Genomic DNA, 21,478 nt, shown 5'->3' on the forward strand with positions numbered 1-21,478 from the left:
AGTCATGTCCTCTTGTTTGAATCTTCCCTACTCTCAGTGGGAAAAGCTTATCCACGTCAACTCTGTCTATCCCTCTCATCATTTTAAAGACCTCTATCAAGTCCACCCTTAACCTTCTGCGCTCCAAAGAATAAAGACATAACTTCAACCTTTCTCTGTAACTTAGTTGCTGAAACCCAGGCAACATTCTAGTACATCTCCTCTGTACTCTCTCTATTTTGTTGACATCCTTCCTATAATTAGGCGACCAAAATTGTACACCATACTCCAGAATTGGCCTCACCAATGCCTTGTACAATTTTAACATTACATCCCAACTTCTATACTCAATGCTCTGATTTATATAGGCCAGCACACCTTTCTTTACCACCCTATCTACATGATATTCCACCTTCAGGGAACTGTGCACATTTATTCCTAGATCCCTCTGTTCAACTGCATTCCTCAATTCATTACCATTTACCATGTACGTCCTATTTTAATTTGTCCTGCCAAGATGTAGCACCTCACACTTATCAGCATTAAACTCAATCTGCCATCTTTCAGCCCACTGTTCCAAATGGCCTAAATCTCTCTGTAGACTTTGAAAATCTACTTCATTATCCACAACACCACCTATCTTAGTATCATCTGCATACTTACTAATCCAATTTACCACACCATCATCCAGATCATTGATGTACATGACAAACAACAGTGGACCCAACACAGATCCCTGTGGCACCCCACTAGTCACTGGCCTCCAACCTGACAAACAGCCATCCACCATTACTCTCTGGCATCTCCCATTCAGCCACTGTTGAATCCATCTGGCTACTCCACCATTAATACCCAACAATTGAACTTTCTTAACCAACCTTCCATGAGGAACCTTGTCAAAGGCATTACTGAAGTCCATATATACAACATCCACTGCTTTACCCTCATCAATTTCCCGAGTAACCTCTTCAAAAAATTCAAGAAGATTAGTCAAACATGACCTTCCAGGCACAAATCCATGTTGACTGTTCCTAATCAGACCCTGTTTATCCAGATGCTTATATATATTATCTCTAAGTATCCTTTCCATTAATTTGCCCACCACTGACGTCAAACTAACAGGTCTATAATTGCTATGTTTACACTTAGAACCCTTTTTAAACAATGGAACAATATGCGCAGAACGCCAATCCTCCGGCACTATTCCCGTTTCTAATGACATTTGAAATATTTCTGTCATAGCCCCTGCTATTTCTACACTAACTTCCCTCAATGTCCTAGGGAATATCCTGTCCGGACCTGGAGACTTATCCACTTTTATATTTTTTTAAATGTCAGTAATTGCTCTTCTTTGAATCTCATAGTTTCCATAGCTACTCTACTTGTTTCCCTTACCTCACATAATTCAATATCCTTTCCCTTGGTGAACACTGAAGAAAATAAATTGTTTAATATCTCCCCCATCTCTTTTGGCTCTGCAGATAGCTGTCCACTCTCTCTCTAGTAGACCAATATTATCCCTCATTATCCTTTTGCTATTAATATAGCTGTAGATGTCCTTCCTCAAATTAGCAGACCAAAACTACACACAACATTTCAGATGTGGTCTCACCAGGGCCCTGTACAACTGCAGAAGGATCTCTACTCCTGAAGTGGGAAACACTGACGTCCACTGGTACCGAGAACTATCCGGGCAGGACATGGAGTGGGTTTTAACACATGAGGCCGGAGGCAGCGTACGAAGGAGACCAGGCTTCACTGAGTGGTTCCAGCTGTTCAAAGACGCCTCCAACAGCAGCTTCATCCTGACGGTCACAAACGTGACGCTCAATGACTCTGCCGTCTATTACTGCACAGTGTGGGGAGATATCAGAGGGAACGGGATCCAGATGATTGTCATTAGTAAGTTCAGTTTACACAATACTAAACGATCTCCATTAGTGTAGATATAGAGCATGCCAGGGGTGAGATAGCGGTTTTGCGCATTTATATTCATTTCAGTTTAAAATATTTACAATATAAATACTTTAAAGGATTGAATTTTGTAGTTTTCATAGTCATACAGCGTGAAAACAGGCCCTTCGGCCCAACCTGCAAATACCGATTCATTTTCATGTATTTATTTATGCTTTTTAATGAATTGGATTGACAAATACACATCTGATGGCTGTTTGTGGAACATCACGTTTCTGCCCCGGCTCCTAACTCCAAACTTACAGTCACACTTCACCTTATTGTGTTAGCCTGAATCTGACCCCACCATTTTTTGCTCCAGAACATGGCCCCATCTTTCAACCAAGCACGTTATAACCTTCCAGGGACAACAATTAATTAAGTAATTTCCTATTGAAGTTCCTCCTCCCACACCCTTTTTTCTGTTACACCACTACACCTTCTAGTAACTGTCAACATTTCTTCATTGGTAGCGGCATCTATCTATCTATATCACCCACCTACCTACCTACTCTACCTACCTCCATACCTCTCTCTCTTAAACTCTCATCTTCTTTGTTGGTTTGTTCCCGAAATACAGCCAAAACATTACACGACAGCGCGACAATTTTGGGCCCACCTTACTCACCGTTGTCCTGCGGTGTGCAGCTGCATGTTTTGTTCAGATTGATGTAATATTTTTAAATTTTGATTTTTTAAACTTTAATAAACTTGGCATTTGCGCTTCCACTTGCTGGCCGCGCCTGCGTAGTTGCGGGCGGGTTACCGTGACTCGCGTCATAACAGGGATCTCTGATGTCACAACGGGAACCCATCAGCCATGCCACTGCAGTTGGGGGCTGTGGGTGAGTGGTGGAATATTGCATTGGGGGATGGGGACCCAACAGGTCCGCGTTTGATCTAGTATATAGTAGTATAACTCTCGTCTTGTATATATATTTGTTTGTTTGCTTGTTTTGTTGTATGTATATCTATCAAAACATGGGTGACACACAATTTCTTGGTGGCCGCACGCCCGCTCACATGCGCGAGGCTTCGGCCGTTGGCCCTGTCCATGATAACATCGGGAGCTGACCAGGTTGGTGACCAACTCCAAACTCCAGCAACAGCAGCTTCGTCCGCCCCAAATCGTGGGGCTTGAATCGGCCCGTTCACGGGGCCTTTCATCGCCCGAGGCTGATTTCAATCCGCGGCAGGTGATGAAAGGCCCCGCAAATGGGCCGATTAATGCTCCGCTCTATGATCTTTGCTCTACCAGGACGTCGCCCTCCTCCAATCACCACGCTTTATACTCAGTCCCACCCCCCTACTTCCGCCTCTGACCGACACCTCCCTCCTCCAATCATCGCGCTGAATCATCTTGTCCCCCCTCCCCATTGCCTGCTGACCAGCATCTCCCTAGTCCAATCGGTGTCCTCGAACATCAGTCCCACCCCCTCTGTCTTGCGGAAAGCAGAGATTTTTAGTAGATTTCTTTTTAGCCGAATTTCAAAATCTGGATTACAAAACATGTCCCCCACCTCTCAAAACATGGAGTGGACGTATCTCCATGTATTCCCGGGATTTCCACCCATGAAAACAGTACACAATAGCGCAACAATTTTAGGCCCAACTTACTCACTATTCGCCTGGAGTGTGGTGTAGCGATTTTCGTTCGATTTGACAAAGTATTTCCCTTTAAAAACTTACATTTTCTTTCTACCGTTCGGTCCCGCTACACTCCCACTTGCCGGCCCCGTTAGCCATATGCTTCCTATTTTCTCTTTATCCAACCCTCTGCATCCTTGGTTCCCTATTCTTGTTATTCTTGACAATCACCCTTACACAAATATGTTGACCTAGAGTTCTTGATTTTTCTCCTTTGAATGTCTCCCTCTGTGCAGATTTTGACTTACAGGTAAGTAAATTTTCACAGTGTACCTTTGCCAGGTCCAGACTTAATGTTGTGAAATTGGCTCTCCCCCAATGTAAGCCCCCTATTCCAATCTATCTCTGTCATTTTACGTAACCATTTTGAAATATACAGATTTATGGTCAATGGGGCGGCATAGTGGTGCAGCGGTAGAGTTGCTGCCTTATAGTGCCAGATACCTATGTTTAATCCTGACTAGGGGTCTGTACGGAGTTTATATGTTCTCCCTGTGACCATCAGCATGCCAGGCAGCATTTGTGGAGAAAGAAAAACAGAATTAAAACATTTCTGTGAGAAAGAAGGAATGGGTAGTACAAAGGAAATATCTCTGATTGAATTCAATGTGATGATGTGTAGGCATATTATGCTTCCTTATCTGTGAGATGTGTTGTTAATAGTGTGCTCAAGGACACATCTAGCAGGACAAACTGTGCTAAAATGATGATGGGAAGAAACAATAAGTTCCCCTAAGAGATGCCACTGAAATGTCTTCCTTCATCCTGAACAGTGACTTCTCCTCTATTGGAGTGGACAGAGTCCTTAATCACATCTTATTGATTTTCAGCATTTATGCTCTCACTCTTCCTCTTTCCAGGAATGGATAAGAACATAGTTTCCCTGATCCTTACCTTCCACCCAAGAACCTGCCATATTCATCCGATCATTCTTTGCATTTTTCACCAGATCCACCGTCACCACCACATCCGTCCCCAGCAACCACTCGCACTCATACGCCGTGTGTCTCCATGCAAAAATACAGGAGAAGCAACACTTGACTTTTCACCTTTATCTTCCCACCGTACAGGGACACAAATAGCCTTTCCAGGTTAAGCAGTGAATGACTTGCACTTTTTCCAAACGGATGTACTGCATTTGGTGTTCTCCGCGTGGTCTCTTCCACACGGAGGAAATTAAACATAGTTGACACAAAGTGCTGGAGTAACTCAGCGGGTCAGGCAGCATTTCTGGTGAAAAAAGATGGGTGACGTTTCAGGTCAGAAACGTTTTTCAGACAATGTAACACTGCAGGGTGTAAACATGGGTTCTAACCCGATACATCACCCATCCTTTTTATCCAGAGATACTGCCTGACCCGCTGAGTAACTCCAGCACTTTGTGCCTGTCTTCAGCATAAACCAGCATCTGCAGTTCCTTTCTACACAGGTGGAGTGAATGCTTTGTGGAGTATTTCCATTTCCACTCCATCTACAGGAGTGACCTTGAGCTTCCTGTTGTCACCACTTTAATCCCCCTCCACTGCTACCCTGACCTCTCTAGGTGTCACCTCCGCACTGTTACAACGGGGCCCAATTCAAGCTTGCTGACATTTAATGATTTCTAAATTAATGCTTATTTGGTTCTTTAGGATGTTTTCCAATAATTGACCAGGTAAACTCACTGGCTTGTGAACACTCGGTGCTCCCCTTCCTTCATTTATCACAGTACATTTATATCAGAATGGTCAATGAAGGTTAAAGGAACAGGGTGCCTCTGGGGACTGTGCTTTATTCAGTGGCCAGTTGGGTCAGCTGGTGGACGTGGGTTGAATAGCAACATTCCACTAGGAATTGGATAAATCCCAGTGAGAACTTATTGCAGGATGGGGAAATAAGTGGGTTAGGATCAGTGGACCACTGGCTGGCACTGAACGATGGGCCAAATGGCTTCCTTCTGCACGGACATTACATTTCCCTGATGTTTACCCAATGATGTGATTTCTTTGCAGTTTCTCAAATGAAGGAGAATCAAGTTGTGGTGATGTATCTTGCCTGGATCATTCTACCTTTGGTGCTGGGAGTTCTTGCTGTTGCTGGAGCCATTTACCTCATCAGACGCAGAGCTTCTGGAAGCCACCAGTCCTGTATGTTTAACTAAATAATTCAGTCTGATCTGATTGCTGTGTGGTTAGTGAAATCGTAAGGGCTGGTCATTGTCAAAAAGTCGTAATTATGCTGTTCGGTAGCAAAGTGGGATTCACAGCTCCGAGGCTGCTCATTGTGAGTCCTTGTTCTCTATTTCACAGCCCAGTCCGGAGCGGATGATGATCAGACCCCAGGAGCAGATTATGAAAACATTTCCGTGGCAAGAAATGTCCCGGTGAGTTCTGATAGTTTTCTGGGATAAGCAGACCTGTGCTGGGATCCCTCTCCCTGATGGTGTGCTATTAACTTCCCATCAGGTATTTACTCCACTAGCTTTATGGATCATTGTAGGCTGTGGGCCGAGCATAAAAAAATATGTCCAGAAATCTACTTTCGTGACCCATGTCTCGGAACAACATGAAATTTTGCACAGATTTAGATAAAATATAATTGAGAAGTCATAACTCGTCAGTACCAAAATTAATTAAACTAATTAGAAAATGAGATCAAAAAATATATATATATACTATACTAAGTGGGACCCATTGGGTCCCATGTTCACACGAGGGGGCTGGTCCCCCGATGCAATATTCCACCTCTCCACCAATTCCAATATTGGTGGCCAGTGGGGGGGGGGGGGGGGGGGGGGTCTGGAGAGCTGGTATGTGTGTTGTTTTCTGCAGGGACTACTGGTCTCCAGAGGGCTCGTATGGACATTGTGGGCCAAATGGATTATTGGGGTGGCAGCTCAGTCCCTCAAGCCTGATGTGCTGGCAGCTCACTCATGGCTGGTGGGCTGGCAGTTGACCCACGGCTCTTCCTTGAAATTCCATTACAAGCAGAGTGCAAGGCCACCAAATTCAAATCCATTTTCCTACCATTTCAAGCAGGGTGCAAGGCCACCAAATTCAAGTGCAGTTTCTTACCACTTCAAGCAGCATGCAAGGCCACCAAATTCAGGTTCAGTTTCCTACTTCCTACTTCTTCAAGCAGGGTGCAAGGCCACCAAATTCAAGTGCAGTTTCCAACCACTTCAAGCAGGGTGCAAGGCCACCAAATTCAAGTGCAGTTGGCCTTGTACCCTCCTTGAATGGTATGAAGCATTTTTACTTCAACCCAAACAACAATTAGCAGTGCATTTTTACTTCAACCCTAACAACCATTAGCAATGCATTTTTACTTCAACCCAAACAACCATTTGCAATGCATTTTTTACTTCAACCCAAACAACCATTAGCAGTGCGTTTTTACTTCAACCCAAACAACCATTAGCAGTGCATTTTACTTCAACCCAAACAACCATTAGCAGTGCATTTTTACTTCAACCCAAACAACCATTAGCAGTGCATTCTTACTTCAACCCAAACAACCATGAGCAGTGCATTTTTACTTCAAACCAACCATATTTTTATTTTCAAACCACATTAAGGGCACTCACAGTTGGGTAGACATGTGTTCAGTGTTATTCAGAGTTCAGAGAGACGTGACCCTCTGGCTTCCTCCATCTTGCAGAGACTGAGTGAGGCACACCACTTCCTGGTTTTATAGTCCCTCCCCCTCCCTCCACCAGGTGCAGCAGAAAGAATGGTTAATTTTTTTTAAACATAAATATCTCTCTGATTTTTCATCGATGCGAAAAATCCTCTGGTCCCAGATATATTTATATACCCGGTTCCCCCGTTTACTGAACCCCACTGACTGCCAGTGTGCTGAGTGTGGGTCATGGTCATAGTGGGATTGGGGAAGAGCCAGGTTGGTGGAAGGTTAAGGCAGCTTCCATTGAGGAAAATGCTAAACCCTAACTCGCCCCCCATTCTAGAGCTGCCCACGGCTGGAGCTGGAGCCGCTTTGGGACTGGCTGCGGGCTCCGTACGTGTGGCAGCTCAGCGAGTCCACCTCAGCCAGCATGCCCTTCTCGATCGTCGTGGTGATAATGGTGGGGAGCACACCGCCCGGCCGCCTTCAGCACCCCCATAGCTCCGGCTCCGTCTGTCCGCCCGCTCGCTCGCTGCAATACTGGCCGGCCGACAGCCCGACCAACCCCTCGCAGCACTCACCGGCCTACCAACTACCCAACCGAAGCCTCGCAGCATCCACTAGCTGGCCGGCAGCCCAACTGACCCTTCGCAGCATCCACTAGTGGTCCGACAGCCCGACCAATCCTCCACAGAATCCATCGGCCTACCGACAAGCCCGACCGACCCTGACCTTGACCCTAATCCTAACCCAAGCTGTACATTTGTTATTTATAATTTTTATTTAACAGTTCACATCCAAACTTTATATAGATAAATCAATTGAAAAACAAAATTATCAACAAGGTTAGCATTACCTTTATCCTTGGAAACCTTGTTATTGCAGGAGGCAGCCATGATCCCAGAGTCCTCGCTGCCTAGCGACCATAAAACAATGCGCGGGATTGGTCAATTTGCATCCGACCTCAATGACAAACGTGCATTGATTGGACAATTTCTACTTGTAAAATTGGAAGTTTTTGTCATATTTAAACAAAATGTGCTGGTTTTGTTCTTGACGAGTTTCAATATAATTTATATAATATTTTTACACATGGTGACTGCAGTGAATTCTGAAGCCAGCTTTTTGACCAAAGTAACTGTTCGATTGTGTTGTGTTGTAGAACTCAGGAGATCACCAGGCAGATCCAAAAGCCATCTACATGGTAAGAAAAGTCACATTTAAGACGTTGAAGCGTTTCGATGAGCACGAGTTGCTAAACTGCTTTCCAACATTTCTTTGTTTTCTGCTAGGATTTGCAAAGACCCACTCAGTCCATCTACGGTCACCTCGGAGGTACGTTCCAGTAACTGTTGACAATGGTGCATCTGCACCATGTGATATCTGTCAACTGCTGCAGAATGGTTGAGGATTCAGACAGGAACGACAAGCGTGGAGTTGGGCCGACAGGAGTTCAGTCTGACTACATGTTTGGTTCAGAGAATAAATTAACACCCATCACCGAGTCGGATTATCTGGCTATGAACACGCATCCTTGTAATCCTGGTAACACTTTATTTAATCCGGGTGAAAGGATCCAGAGCAAGTTCCATTTCTAATTCATTATCCCACCTTGGTTTCAGATATTGTCTCTGACATTTCCAACAAAAGCTATTCCATGAATTGTTGGAGATTTGACGATAATGATCAAGATGAAACTCACATTCCCTGACCACATCCTTCAGTGATTGGTCACTATGATATCAGAGAGAGGGCATCTGTCACTAAGCAAGAACTCAACCTCATTCTTACCTCAGGGTGAAGCAGAGTTAATTTTTTCGGCAAAAGTCACAAATTGACTTAAGTTGCCTTCAGTTTGGGTGGTGAAAGTGGGGTCTTACTGAAGTGTTTTCGTTTTTTAATGGGTTCTCTATAGAAACATAGAACATAGAAACATACAGTGCATTCAGAAAGTATTCAGAACCCTTCACTTTTTCCACATTTTGTTATGTGACAGCCTTATTCTAAAGTGGATTAAATTCATTTATTTATCATCAATCTACACACAATATCCCATAATAAAAAAGCGAAAACAGGTGTTTAGAAATGTTTGCAAAGTAATGAAAAAGAAATAACTGAATTATCACATTTACATAAGTATTCAGACCCTTTAGTAATTTGTTGAGGCACGTTTTGGCAGTGATTACAGCCATGTCTTCTTGGCTATGACGCTACAAGTTTGGCACACCTGCATTTGGGTAATTTCTACCATTCTTCTCTGCAGATCCTCTCAAGCTCTGTCTGGTTGGATGGGGAGCGTCGATGCACAGCTATTTTCAGGTCCCTCCAGAGATGTTCGATCGGGTTCAAGTCCGGGCTCTGGCTGGGCCACTCAAGGACATTCACAGACTTGTCACGAAGCCACTCCTGCGTTGTCTTGGCTGTGTGCTTAGGGTTGTTGTCCTGTTGGAAGGTAAACCTCCGCCCCAGTCTGAGGTCCAGAACACTCTGGAGCAGGTTTTCATCAAGGATCTCTCTGTACTTTGTTCCGTTCATCTTATTTACCATCCTTACTATTCACCCAGTTCCTGCCGCTGAAAAACATCTCCACAGCATGATGCTGCCACCACCATGCTTCACAGTAGGTATGGTATTGGGCAGGTGATGAGCGGTGCCTGGTTTCATCCAGACGTGATGCTTGGCATTCAGGCCAAAGAGTTCAATCTTGGTTTCATCGGACCAGCGAATCTTGTTTCTCATGCCTTTTGGCAAACTCCAAGCGGGCTGTCATGTGCCTTTTACTGAGGAGTGGCTTCCGTCTGGCCAATCTACCATATTGGTGGATTGCTGCAGATATAGTTGTCCTTCTGGAAGGTTCTTCCATCTCCACAGAGGAACTCTGGGGATCTGTCAGAGTGACCATCGGGTTCTTGGTCACCTCCCTGACCAAGGCCCTTCTCCCCGATTGCTCAGTTTGGCCGGGCGGCCTGCTCTATGAAGAGTCCTGGTGGTTCCAAAGTTAAGAATGACGGAGGCCACTTTGCTCTTCGGGACCTGCAATGCTGCAGAGATTGTTTTATACCCTTCCCAGATATTTAAGAATAAGGTGTAAGCCATTTAGAACGGAGACGAGAATTTTTTTTACTCACAGACAGTGGTGAGTCTGTGGAATTATCTGCCTCGGAGGGTGGTGGAGGCAGGTTCTCTGGATGCTTTCAAGACAGAGCTAGATAGGGCTCTTAAAAATAGCAGAGTAAGGGGATGTGGGGAGAAGGCAGGAACGAGGTACTGATTGGGGATGATCAGCCATGATCACATTAAATGGCGGTGCTGGCTCGAAGGGCCGAATTGCCTACTCCTGCACCTATTGTCTATTGTCTATTGTCTATATTTAAGAGGGAATTAGATGTGGCCCTTGTGGCTAGAGGGATCAGGGGTTATGGAGAGAAGGCAGGTACGGGATACTGAGTTGGATGATCAGCCATGATCATATTGAATGGCGGTGCAGGCTCAAAGGGCCAAATAGCCTACTCCTGCACCTATTTTCTATGTTTCTATGTGTCTATTGTGTCTCGGAGGTCTACGGACAATTCCTTCGTCTTCATGGCTTGGATTTTGCTCTGACATGTACTGTCATCTGGGGGACTTTATATAGACAGGTGTGTGCCTTTCCAAATCATGTCCAATCAACTTAATTTACCACTGGTGGACTCTAATCAAGTTGTAGAAACATCTCAAGGATAATCAATCAATCAATCAATCAATCAATCAATCAATGGAAACAGGATGAACCTAAGCTCAATTTTGTGTGTCATAGCAAAGGGTCTTATGTAAATGTGATATTTCAGTTATTTCTTTTTAATTACTTTGCAAAAATTTCTAAACACCTGTTTTTGCTTCTTCATTCTGGGGTATGTGTGTAGATTGATGATAAAATAAATGAAATTAATCAATTTTAAAATAAAGCTGTAACATAACAAAATGTGGAAAAAGTGAATGGATATGAATACTTTCGGAATGCGCTGTAGAAAATAGGTGCAGGAGTAGGCCATTCAGCCCTTCGAGCCAGCACCGCCATTCAATATGATCATGGTTGATCATCCAAAATCAATACCCCTTTCCACAATTCTCCCCATATCCCTTGATTCTATTAGACCTAAGAGCTATATCTAACTCTCTCTTGAATACATCCAGTGAATTTGCCTCCACTGCTTTCTGCAGCAGAGATTTCCACAGATTCACAACTCTCTGGGTGAAAATGTTTTTCCTGATATCAGTCTTCTTCTTACGCATAGCGTGCACAGCTAAAGTTGTAGGACAACTTGTTCTATTTGATCTTATTTGATTGGGCATGCCGGATTGATTGCATTCGTCGAAACAGGGCGGACCACGTGAAGGTTGCAATCTTCCACCCCCTCAGATCAGTCCTAAATGGCCTACCCCTTATTCTTAAACTGTGACCCCTGGATCTGGACTCCCTCAACATCGGGAACATTTTTCCTGCATCTAGCCTGTCCAATCCCTTAAGAATTTCATATGTATCTATAAGATCCCCTCACATCCTTCTAGATTGCGTGAATATAAGCCCAGTCGATCCATTCTTTCATCATATGTCAGTCCCACCATCCTGGGAATTAACCTGACTTTTCTGGACAGAGAGAAGCAACTTGGACTGGTGGGGAATCTCGAAGGAGCATAGGAGTCTGAGGGGTGGTCGGTCTTATTGTGGTGTTCAAGATGATGAGGGACATGGATAAAGTGAATGCTTACAGTCTTTTTCCATGGTAGAGGATTGTAAAACTAAAGGGTATATGTGTGAGGTGAGAGGTGAGAACTTTTTGAGGGACCTTTAGAGGCAACTTTTTCATGCAGACAGTAGTCCATTTCCCAAATGTGTTGCCTGAGAAAGCTATAGAATCCGATACAATTACGACTTTCAAAGAACATTTGGACAGATATTTGAATAGAAAGGGTCAAGAGGGCCAAATGCAGGTAAGTGGAATTAGCCCAGGATGACAACTTGGTTGGCACGGATAAGGTGGGCTTAAGGGCCTGTTTCATGCTATATAGCTCTGTGACCATGACTTTAAGATCCCATGGGGTTCAACATTATTCAAGAACAGAGATACATACTATAGATTGGGCCTGTGTTCAGACACTCAACGGAACAGTTCGGGCAATGTCTGGAACTGATTTGAACTCATGCATTGAAGCACAGGAAGTGCTGTATTATCACAAGGGGTCAGGCAGCATCTCTGGAGAACATGAACAGATAGATGACCATTCAGACATGCATTCTTCATCATTTTGCTTTCTGTAACTGGGTTCTGTTTAATTTTCTTTAAACAGGCAGCAAACAAGCATCCCACAGCTGAACTGTCTCGGTGTCCTCGTTTAGGTGAAAGAAGATTGGATGATATCTGCACAGGCAGACACGTCAGACATGTAAAGGTATAAGTCCCAGAGGTTCCATTTGCTTTATGTATGACACAAGAGACGTTTATTACAGGGCCGTCTTAACGCTTGGGCACGTTGGGCTGTTGCCCGGGGCCCCACGAGCATAGGGGCCCCATGCTAATCTATGTATTGTAGAATGTTATTGTAGAACATGAAAACGGAGAAGAACATCGCAAGTGCATGACGGCATATTTGATTCGGAATAAAGAAACTGGAAATGTAGAGACCCCAGTGCACTGCTTTGCCCGGGGGCCTATATTGCTGTTAAAACAGCCCTGGTTTATTAGAAGGAACATTTGGGATTTGTGCATCAAGATAAAACATCCCTTTCCACATCATTCTCCCATTGATAGAAGTATGGGAAAAATAAGTGGCATCTACATTGAAGCTGGTTGATTGGATGCCATGTATCAGCTAGTTAGTTGCATCCCAAAGTAAGATAAGAATTTAAAGACAATCAAGTATATGGAGACATTGCAATGGTTGTATAGACTTCCTCATTATTGTTTACTGCTTTAAAATATTGCATTGATTGTTCAAATCATTCAATTGCTTGAATATAGATGTTGCTGCTTTCTAATAAACATGCAGCTTAAACTGTGAAGCTATTTTTAAGATAATATAGGAGAGGGCTGAGTGAGATGTTGCATTGTGGTCTCTCTTAAATATCGCCCCTCTCATCTTAAGCCAATGTTCTCCAGTTTTACAACCTGTACCATGGGGAAATAAACTGTGTGTTCACTTTATCCATGCCTCTTGTCATTTTACATACTTCAGAAAGATCACCCTTCAGCTTCCTATGCTCCAAAGGAAAAAGGTCACAGTCAATCCAGCTTCTCTTTATAACTTAGGCCTGTGAGGATCAGTAAAATCCTGGTGAATCTTCTGCACCTTCTCCAACGTAGTGACATCTTTCCAATAACTAGCGACTGGAACTGCACACAGTATTCCAAGTGTGGTCTCACCAATAATTTGTCAGCCTAAACACGGGCCACTCATGCTCGAATCCTCGTCAGGAGATACGAGGGCGGGCACGTGACGTCATGGGCTAGAGGTAGTGTCCTGGTAATTAAGGTCATCTCATCTCGAGACCTTGAGGAGGAGTCAACCGGTAGCTGAGCCCGAGAGAACAACCTCGCTCAGCTACAGCAACAACGTAATGTAGTTAGCGCACCAACCTAACGTGTCACCACTGAATAAACGATTCTTTGAACCAGCCTGACGTCTCAGCTTTATTCACCACGTTTCGTGCCGCTACACTGGTGAACCCCGACTCTCCTGAAGCACGCAGCCTCGGGAGACCTGATGTCCCAATTTTTTTATATGGTCAAGAGTACTTTTGTAATGGTCAGGGGTTTGAAGAAAAGGGCATTGGACAGGTTTAGGCATCTGAGATCAAGTGTTTCCCTGGAGGAGTTTCGGGAACTAAGTTTAAAAGGGAAATCAGAAGGGCAAAAAGGGGACAGGAGATAGCTCTGGTAGATAGCACTAAGAATAATCCCAAGAGATATTAAAAGCACATAAAAGGAGAAAGGGTAACCAGCGAAAGTGTGGGACCCCTCAGGAATCAAAGTGGTCAATTCTGTGTGGAGCCAATGTTACAAAATTTTGAGATTTTAAAAATCAAGTCTGAAATTTATCCCATCAGATAAAGCATAAAAAGAAGTTAAATTTGACACCTAATTCACTTTCATATCTTCAGTATTAAAAAGGTTATGGCCATTTTCATACTCTGAAATTAGCATCTTGTTCCCTATTGCTTTTCCATTGACTTAACTCGAAAGCTGTGATCAAGGACACTCAAAAGCCCATAACTTTCTTAAAAATTAAGAGAACTGAATGAAATTTTCAGTTATTGTAGATTGAAGCATTCTAAAACAAATATGAAACAATCTTACTTGGATGACCTGTTATTAAAGCATATAATTCGTAAGTTACCTAATTACCACCCCTGTTATTGCAAAGTGCTTTGAGCGGCTGATCTTGGCTCACCTCAAAGCCAGCCTCCCCCCCACACTGGACCCCCATCAGTTTGCCTACCGGGCCAACAGGTCTACAGAGGACGCCATATCGGCGGCCCTACACTCTGCCCTGAACCACCTGGACAGCAATAACACCTACATCAGGATGCTGTTCATTGATTTCAGCTCTGCCTTTAACACTGTCATCCCCGCTAGCTTGATCACCAAACTCAGCGGACTTGGCATCTCCACCTCCCTCTGCAACTGGACACTGGATTTCCTCACCAACAGACCACAGTCTGTTAGGGTCAACAATTGTATTGTATTGTATTGTATTCAAATTTATTGTCATTGTCTCAGTTAGAGACAACGAAATGAATTTCCCTTACAGGCAGTATCATAAAAATAAAAATAAATAAATAATAATAAATAATAAAACATATTAAAAATAAAATAGAATTTTAAAAAAAGCACAAACACTGAAAGTCCATGACACAACATAACACAGTGGCACCAAGGTGAGGAAGGCACTATAGTCCAGCCAGCCTCCACTCCGTTCTTCCCAGATGTTCACCCGTGGTCGAGGCCTTCCTAGCACCCGCAGTCGCCGCCCCGGGTGGCCCGATGTTCAGGCCCTCACGCCGGGCTGGTGGAACGCCGACGCCGAACCCCGACGGTGAACATCCTCCTCCTCAGCGGCCCGGACCTCCCGATCAGCCGCCTCCCGCAGCCGGAGTCCGCAGCTCCCGAGTCCGCAGCTCCCGAGTCGGGCAGAGTCACAGGACCCCGTGCTGTCCATCAGCGCCGCCCGCGTTTGGAGCCCGCAAACCGCAGCTCCATGATGTCGGTGCCACAGGTCCAGCACTCCGGGCTCCAGACGGCGACCCCCGGTAAGGCATCGCCAGCCCCGCGATGTTACAGCGCTGTCCCGCCGCTGCTCGAGCTCTGGTCGATCCTGGCAGGAAAGTCCACGCCAATCCAGTAGGTAGGCCGCTGGGGGGGGGGGGGGGGGGGGGGGCGAGGACGCGACTCGAATAATAGTCGCGTCTTCACCAGGAAGCGGCTGAAGGACGGTATCCCCCGCACCGTACCCTCTTCCCCCACATCAAAACACAAAAAAAACACAAAAAAACACACTTTTACATAACTAAATAAACAAAAAAACAAAAAGATACCGGGCTGTAGGTGGAGGCTGCTGGTACCAGCGCCACCGGAAGTACAACACTTGTACAACAACCTCACCTCCTCCACTATAACACTGAACACCGGCGTGCCACAGGGCTGTGTGCTCAACCCTCTTCTCTACTCCCTGTTCACCCATGACTGCATCCCTAAGAATGGCTCCAACGCCATCATTAAATATGCCGACGACACCACGGTGGTAGGACTGATAAGTGACAACGACGAGTCAGCCTACAGGGATGAGGTCCAGCACCTGACAACCTGGTGTGCCAACAATAACCTCGTCCTCAACTCCAAGAAGATGAAGGAAATTATTGTTGACTTCAGGAAGATCAGAGGGGGCTGACATACCCCCATCCATATAAACGGGACTGAGGTGGAGCGCGTCTCCAACTACAAATTCCTCGGGGTACACATCTCAGAGGATCTGTCCTGGTCCCTCAACACCTCCAAGCTGATCAAAAAGGCGCAGCAGCGCCTTTACTTCCTGTGGAGGCTCAAGAAAGCCCACCTGTCCCCCCAGATCCTGACCAACTTTTACCGTTGTACCATCGAAAGCATCCTGACGACCTGCTTCACGGTATGGTACAGCAGTTGCACCATAACGGACAGGAAGGCACTACAACGGGTGGTGAAAACCGCTCAGTACAGCATCGGTGCCCCGCTCCCTGCCATGGATGCCCTCCACCGAAAACGGTGTCTGAGACGGGCCGGGAAGATCATCAAAGACCCCTCCCACCCCAACCATGGACTGTTTGCCCTCCTCCCATCAGGGAGGCGGTACAGGAGCCTCAGGTCACGTACTAGTAGGATGAGGAACAGCTTCTACAACAACACTATCACATTGCTGAACTCGGAGTCCCACCGATAGATTTCTCCAGTCTCTCCGTCCACATTGTTTGCTTATTCTGTATTTTTATTTCTATATTGCACTATTACTACAGACTGACGCTAAACTGCATTCCGTTGTACCCATACTTGTATTTGTGCAATGACATTAAAGTTGAATTGAATTGAATTGAAATTGTAGCTAATTACAAAATTCAATTACTAGATATAAACATCTATCCATTTCTTAAGAAAAGGTTAACATTTTTAAATAGCCCGAGTAACATTCACACAAGAACTCACAATATAACATGATTTTTAAATCTCATTGTCATGAATTTATAGGCCAAATGGTGTTTAATTACCGTAAATTAATGGCCATTTAAATCATCTTGCGAGTGGGTTTTTGTGGAACGCGATCGTTTGGAACGTTGCGGTTTGCGGTGAATTTAAACCCCATATCGGCAGGAAAAACACTGCTGTTTCATATGAGGCCTAAATCACCTTTTCGCAACGTAAATTTTGGATTAAAGTAATCCTAAGAAGCAAGTTTATATGTAAAATAAATGGCTTACCTTTATTTGTCCTGTACGGGAGATCTGTCCTGTTGTCGGCGTTGACGGCGTTAGAAGTCGAATTTTATTTTACTCCAGCCATTAAATTGTCCAGCGATGTTTTAAAAAAACTTAAGAGAACGGAACTCGGAGCGATTTTTCTGCAGCAGCTGAACAGGCTGAGAAAGATCGACTCCGACAGGCAGGAGAAAATGGTATTTTAATCCCGCCCCTCCTCTCAAAGGCGCCAAAGTCGCGCACACAGCCAGTGGCAGAACTGCAGCGCCGCTGAAGGTAAGTTTTGTAACATACCTAGGAAAGGTCTTCAACAAGTGTTTTTATCGTGGAGAAAGACAGGAGGATGGGGAATCTTGGGGTAGTCACTGGAAGTGGCTTGAGAGCAGTCAGTATTATGGTCAATAGACAATAGGTGCAGGAGTAGGCCATTCGGCTCTTCGAGCCTGCACTGCCATTCAATGGCTGATCATCACCAATCAGTACCCCGTTCCTGCCTTCTCTCCATATCCCCTGACTCTGCTACCTTTAAGAGCCCTATCTAGCTCTCTCTTTAAAGTATCCAGAGAACCGCCCTCTGAGGCAGAGAATTCCACAGACTCACAACTCTCTGTGAGAAAAAGTGTTTCCTCGTCTCCGTTCTATGTGGCCCCTGGTTCTGGACTCCCCCAACATTGGGAACATGTCGCAGACGTGCTAAAGGTACCTGAAGCGTATGAAGATGGACAAATTTCCCGGGTCTGATCAGTTATATCCTCGGACACTGGGAAAAGAGGAGCCCTTGCAGAGACATATGAATCATTGTTCAATACAGACGAGTTGCTGGAAGAGTAGAGGGAGGCAAATGCTGTGCCTCTATTCAAGAAGGGTTGCAGGGAAAAGGCTGAAAACTACAGGCCAGTGAGCTTAACATTTGTGGTTGGAAAGTTACTGGGGAGTATTCTGAGGGATACGATACGATATATATATCTGCACTTAGATGGACAGGGGTTGATTAGTGATAGTCAATATGGTTTTGTACATGGGAGGTCGTGTCGCCCGAATCTGTTTGAGTTATTTGAGGATGTGACCAAAAAGGTTGATGAAGGTAGAGCTGTGGACATTGTATACATGTATTTTAGTAAGGCATTTGACAAGGTATCGCATGGTAGGCTGCTCTAGAAGGTTAGATCCAATGGGATTCATGGAGATATTGATGAATGGATGGATAATTGACGTCATTGAAAGAAGCAGAGGGTGATGGTGGAGGGTTGTTTTTTCAGACTGGAGGCCTGTGACTGGTGGTGTGCCTCAAGGTTTGCTGCTGGGCCCAATGCAGTTTGTCATCTGTATCAATGATTTGTACGAGAACGTGCATGGTGTAAGCTAGTTTGCAGATGACACAAAAGTGGATGGTATTGTAGATAGTGAACATGGTTATCAAAAGTTGCAGCAGGACCTTGTTGATTGGGCAGGTGAGCTGAGGATTTGTTGATAGAATTTAATACAGAGAAATGTGAGGTGTTGCATTTGGGAGCACTAACATGGGCAGAATCTACACAGTAAATGGTAGAGCAGAGGGATTTAGGAGCACAGGTATATAGGTAATTGAAAGTGGCATTACAGGTAGATAGGATGGTCAAAAAGGCTTTTGGCACATTGGCCTTCATCAGTTAGAGCACTGTATAGAAGTTGGGAGGTCATGTTGTACACGTATAAGACGTTGGTGAGGCTGCATTTTGTGTATTGTCTCCAGTTTTTGTAAACATGTTATGGGAAAGATGTTATCAAGCTGAAAATGGGCGCAGAGAAGATTTACGAGGATTTTGCCAGGACTCAAAGATAGCTTGGGACTACATAATAAAGTTAGTCTTGATCTCCCAACCTACCTCACTGCGGTAGGTACCTTGTACTATTTTATTTGGACTTTCTCTGTGTCTGTAACACTGCATTCTGTACGCTTGATATTTTTGCACTCCCTGTTGTACTTGTGCCTGGTGTGATTGTACTCATGTGTGGTATGATTTGCATGGACTTACTCCAATTAACCTTTGCAAGCTCTTATCTAACACTGTTAAAATTAGCCTTGCCCTAATTTAAAACTTAAATTGTGATCAGATCAGTTATTTTCCATCACTATTTTAAAACAGGGCGGCACGGTGGCGCAGCAGTAGAGTTGCTGACTTACACCGTTTGCAGCGCTGGAGACCCGGGTTCAATCCCGACCACAGGTGCTGTCCCTACGGAGTTTGTACATTCTCCCCGTGACCACATGAGTTTTCTCCGAGAGCTTCGGTTTCCTCCCTCACTCCAAAGACGTACAGGTTTGTTGGTTAATTGGCTTTGGTTTGCATACTAGGTATATAGTGCATTCAGAAAGTATTCAGACCCCTTAACTTTTTCCACATTTTGTCACGTTACATCCTTCTACTAAAATTCTATTTTTTTAATCATCAAACTACACACAATATCCCATAATAAAAAAGCGAAAACAGGTATTTAGAAATTTTTGCAGTATTAAAAAGAAATAACTGAAATATCACATTTACATAAGTATTCAGACCCTTTGCTATGACACTCAAAATTGAGCTTGGTTGCATACTGTTTCCAATGATTATTCTTGAGATGTTTCCACAACTTTATTAGAGTCCACCAGTGGTACATTAAATTGATTGGACATGATTTGGAAAGGCACCCACCTGTCAATATATGGTCCCCCAGTTGACAGTACATGTCAGAGCAAAAACCAAGCCATGAAGACGAAGGAATTGTCCGTAGACCTCCGAGACAGGATTGTGTCGAGCACAGATCTGGGCAAGGGTATAAAACAATCTCTGCAACATTGCAGGTCCCGAAGAACACAGTGGTCTCCGTCATTCTTAAATGGAAGGACTTTGGAACCACCACGACTCTTCATTAGAGCTGGCCGCCCGGCAAAACTGAGCAATTGGGGGAGAAGGGCCTTGGTCAGGGAGGTGACCAAGAACCCGGTGGTCACTCTGACAGAGCTCCAGAGTTCCTCTGTGGAGATGGGAGAACCTTCAGAAGGACAACTATATCTGCAACACTCCACCAATCAGACCTTTATGGTAGAGTGGCCAGACGGAAGCCACTCCTCAGTCAAAGGCACATGACAGCCAGCTTGGAGTTTTCCAAAAGGCATGAGAAACAAGATTCTCTGGTCTGATGAAACCAAGATTGAACTCTTTGGCCTGAATGCAAAACGTTACGTCTGGAGGAAAGCAGGCACCTCTCATCACCTGGCCAATACCATACCTACGGTGAAGCATGGTGGTGGCAGCATCATGCTGTGGGGCTGTTTTTCAGCGGCAGGAACTGGGAGACTAGTCAGGTTTGAAGGAAAGATGAACTGAGCAAAGTAAAGAGAGATCCTTGATGAAAATCTGCTCCAGAGCATTCAGGACCTCAGACTGGGGCGGAGATTCACCTTCCAACAGGACAATGTCCCGAAGCACACAGCCAAGACAACGCAGGAGTGGCATCGTGACCAGTCTGTGAATGTTCTTGAGTGGCCCAGCCAGATCCCGGTCTTGAACCTGATCGAACATCTCTGGAGGGACCTGAAAATAACTGTGCATCGACGCTCCCCATCCAACCTGACAGAGCTTGAGAGGATCTGCAGAGAAGAATGGGATAAATTACCCAAATACAGGTTTGCCAAGCTTGTAGCGTCATACCCAAGAAGACTTGAGGCTGTAATCGCTGCCAAACGTGCCTCAACAAAATACTGAGTAAAGGGTCTGAATACTTATGTAAATGTGATAATCCAGTTATTTCCTTTTAATTACTTTGCAAAAGTTTCTAAACACCTGTTTTTTTTTAATGGTAACAAAATGATAACAAAAATGAATTTCATGAATTTTAGAATAGGGCTGGAATCTGCGGAAACAAGGATATCCAGGATAACAAAATGCGGAAAAAGTGAAGGGGTTTGAATATTATCTGAAGTCACTGTATGTGTAAATAGTCTCCAGTGTTTGTAGGCTTGTGTTAGTATGCGGACTCGGTGGGCCAAAGGGCCTGTTTCCGCACTGTCTAAACTAAACCAAACTAAACTAATAGACATCTGATCATTTTTCCAAAGCACTACCTCACTGACACGTCAATCACTTGCCCTGCTTTATTTCCCAAGAGTAGGTTAAGCTCTGCCCTCTCCATAGCAGAGTCCTCTATTATGTGTGGTGAAACCATTCTGAACACACTCAACACATTCCATCCCATCTAAGCCTTTAAAACTATTGCAGTCCCGGCCTATATTAGGAAGGTTAAAATATCATGCTTTGAATAGGGAAAAACTATGATCCAAAATGCTTCTATTGC

The 21,478-nt window shown here is 44.6% G+C and overlaps 1 long non-coding RNA gene across 1 annotated transcript; it reads left to right on the forward strand.

Moving 5' to 3' along the window:
- Positions 1-5,668: 5,668 nt before the first annotated feature.
- LOC116975777 lies at positions 5,669-8,387 on the forward strand. Its single transcript, XR_004412768.1, has 3 exons — positions 5,669-5,705; positions 5,868-5,941; positions 8,345-8,387. It is a non-coding gene; the product is annotated as an uncharacterized LOC116975777 (long non-coding RNA).
- Positions 8,388-21,478: the final 13,091 nt, after the last annotated feature.

The sequence above is a fragment of the Amblyraja radiata genome, chromosome 8, assembly GCF_010909765.2.
Source record: "Amblyraja radiata isolate CabotCenter1 chromosome 8, sAmbRad1.1.pri, whole genome shotgun sequence".
NCBI classification, from domain to species: domain Eukaryota; kingdom Metazoa; phylum Chordata; class Chondrichthyes; order Rajiformes; family Rajidae; genus Amblyraja; species Amblyraja radiata.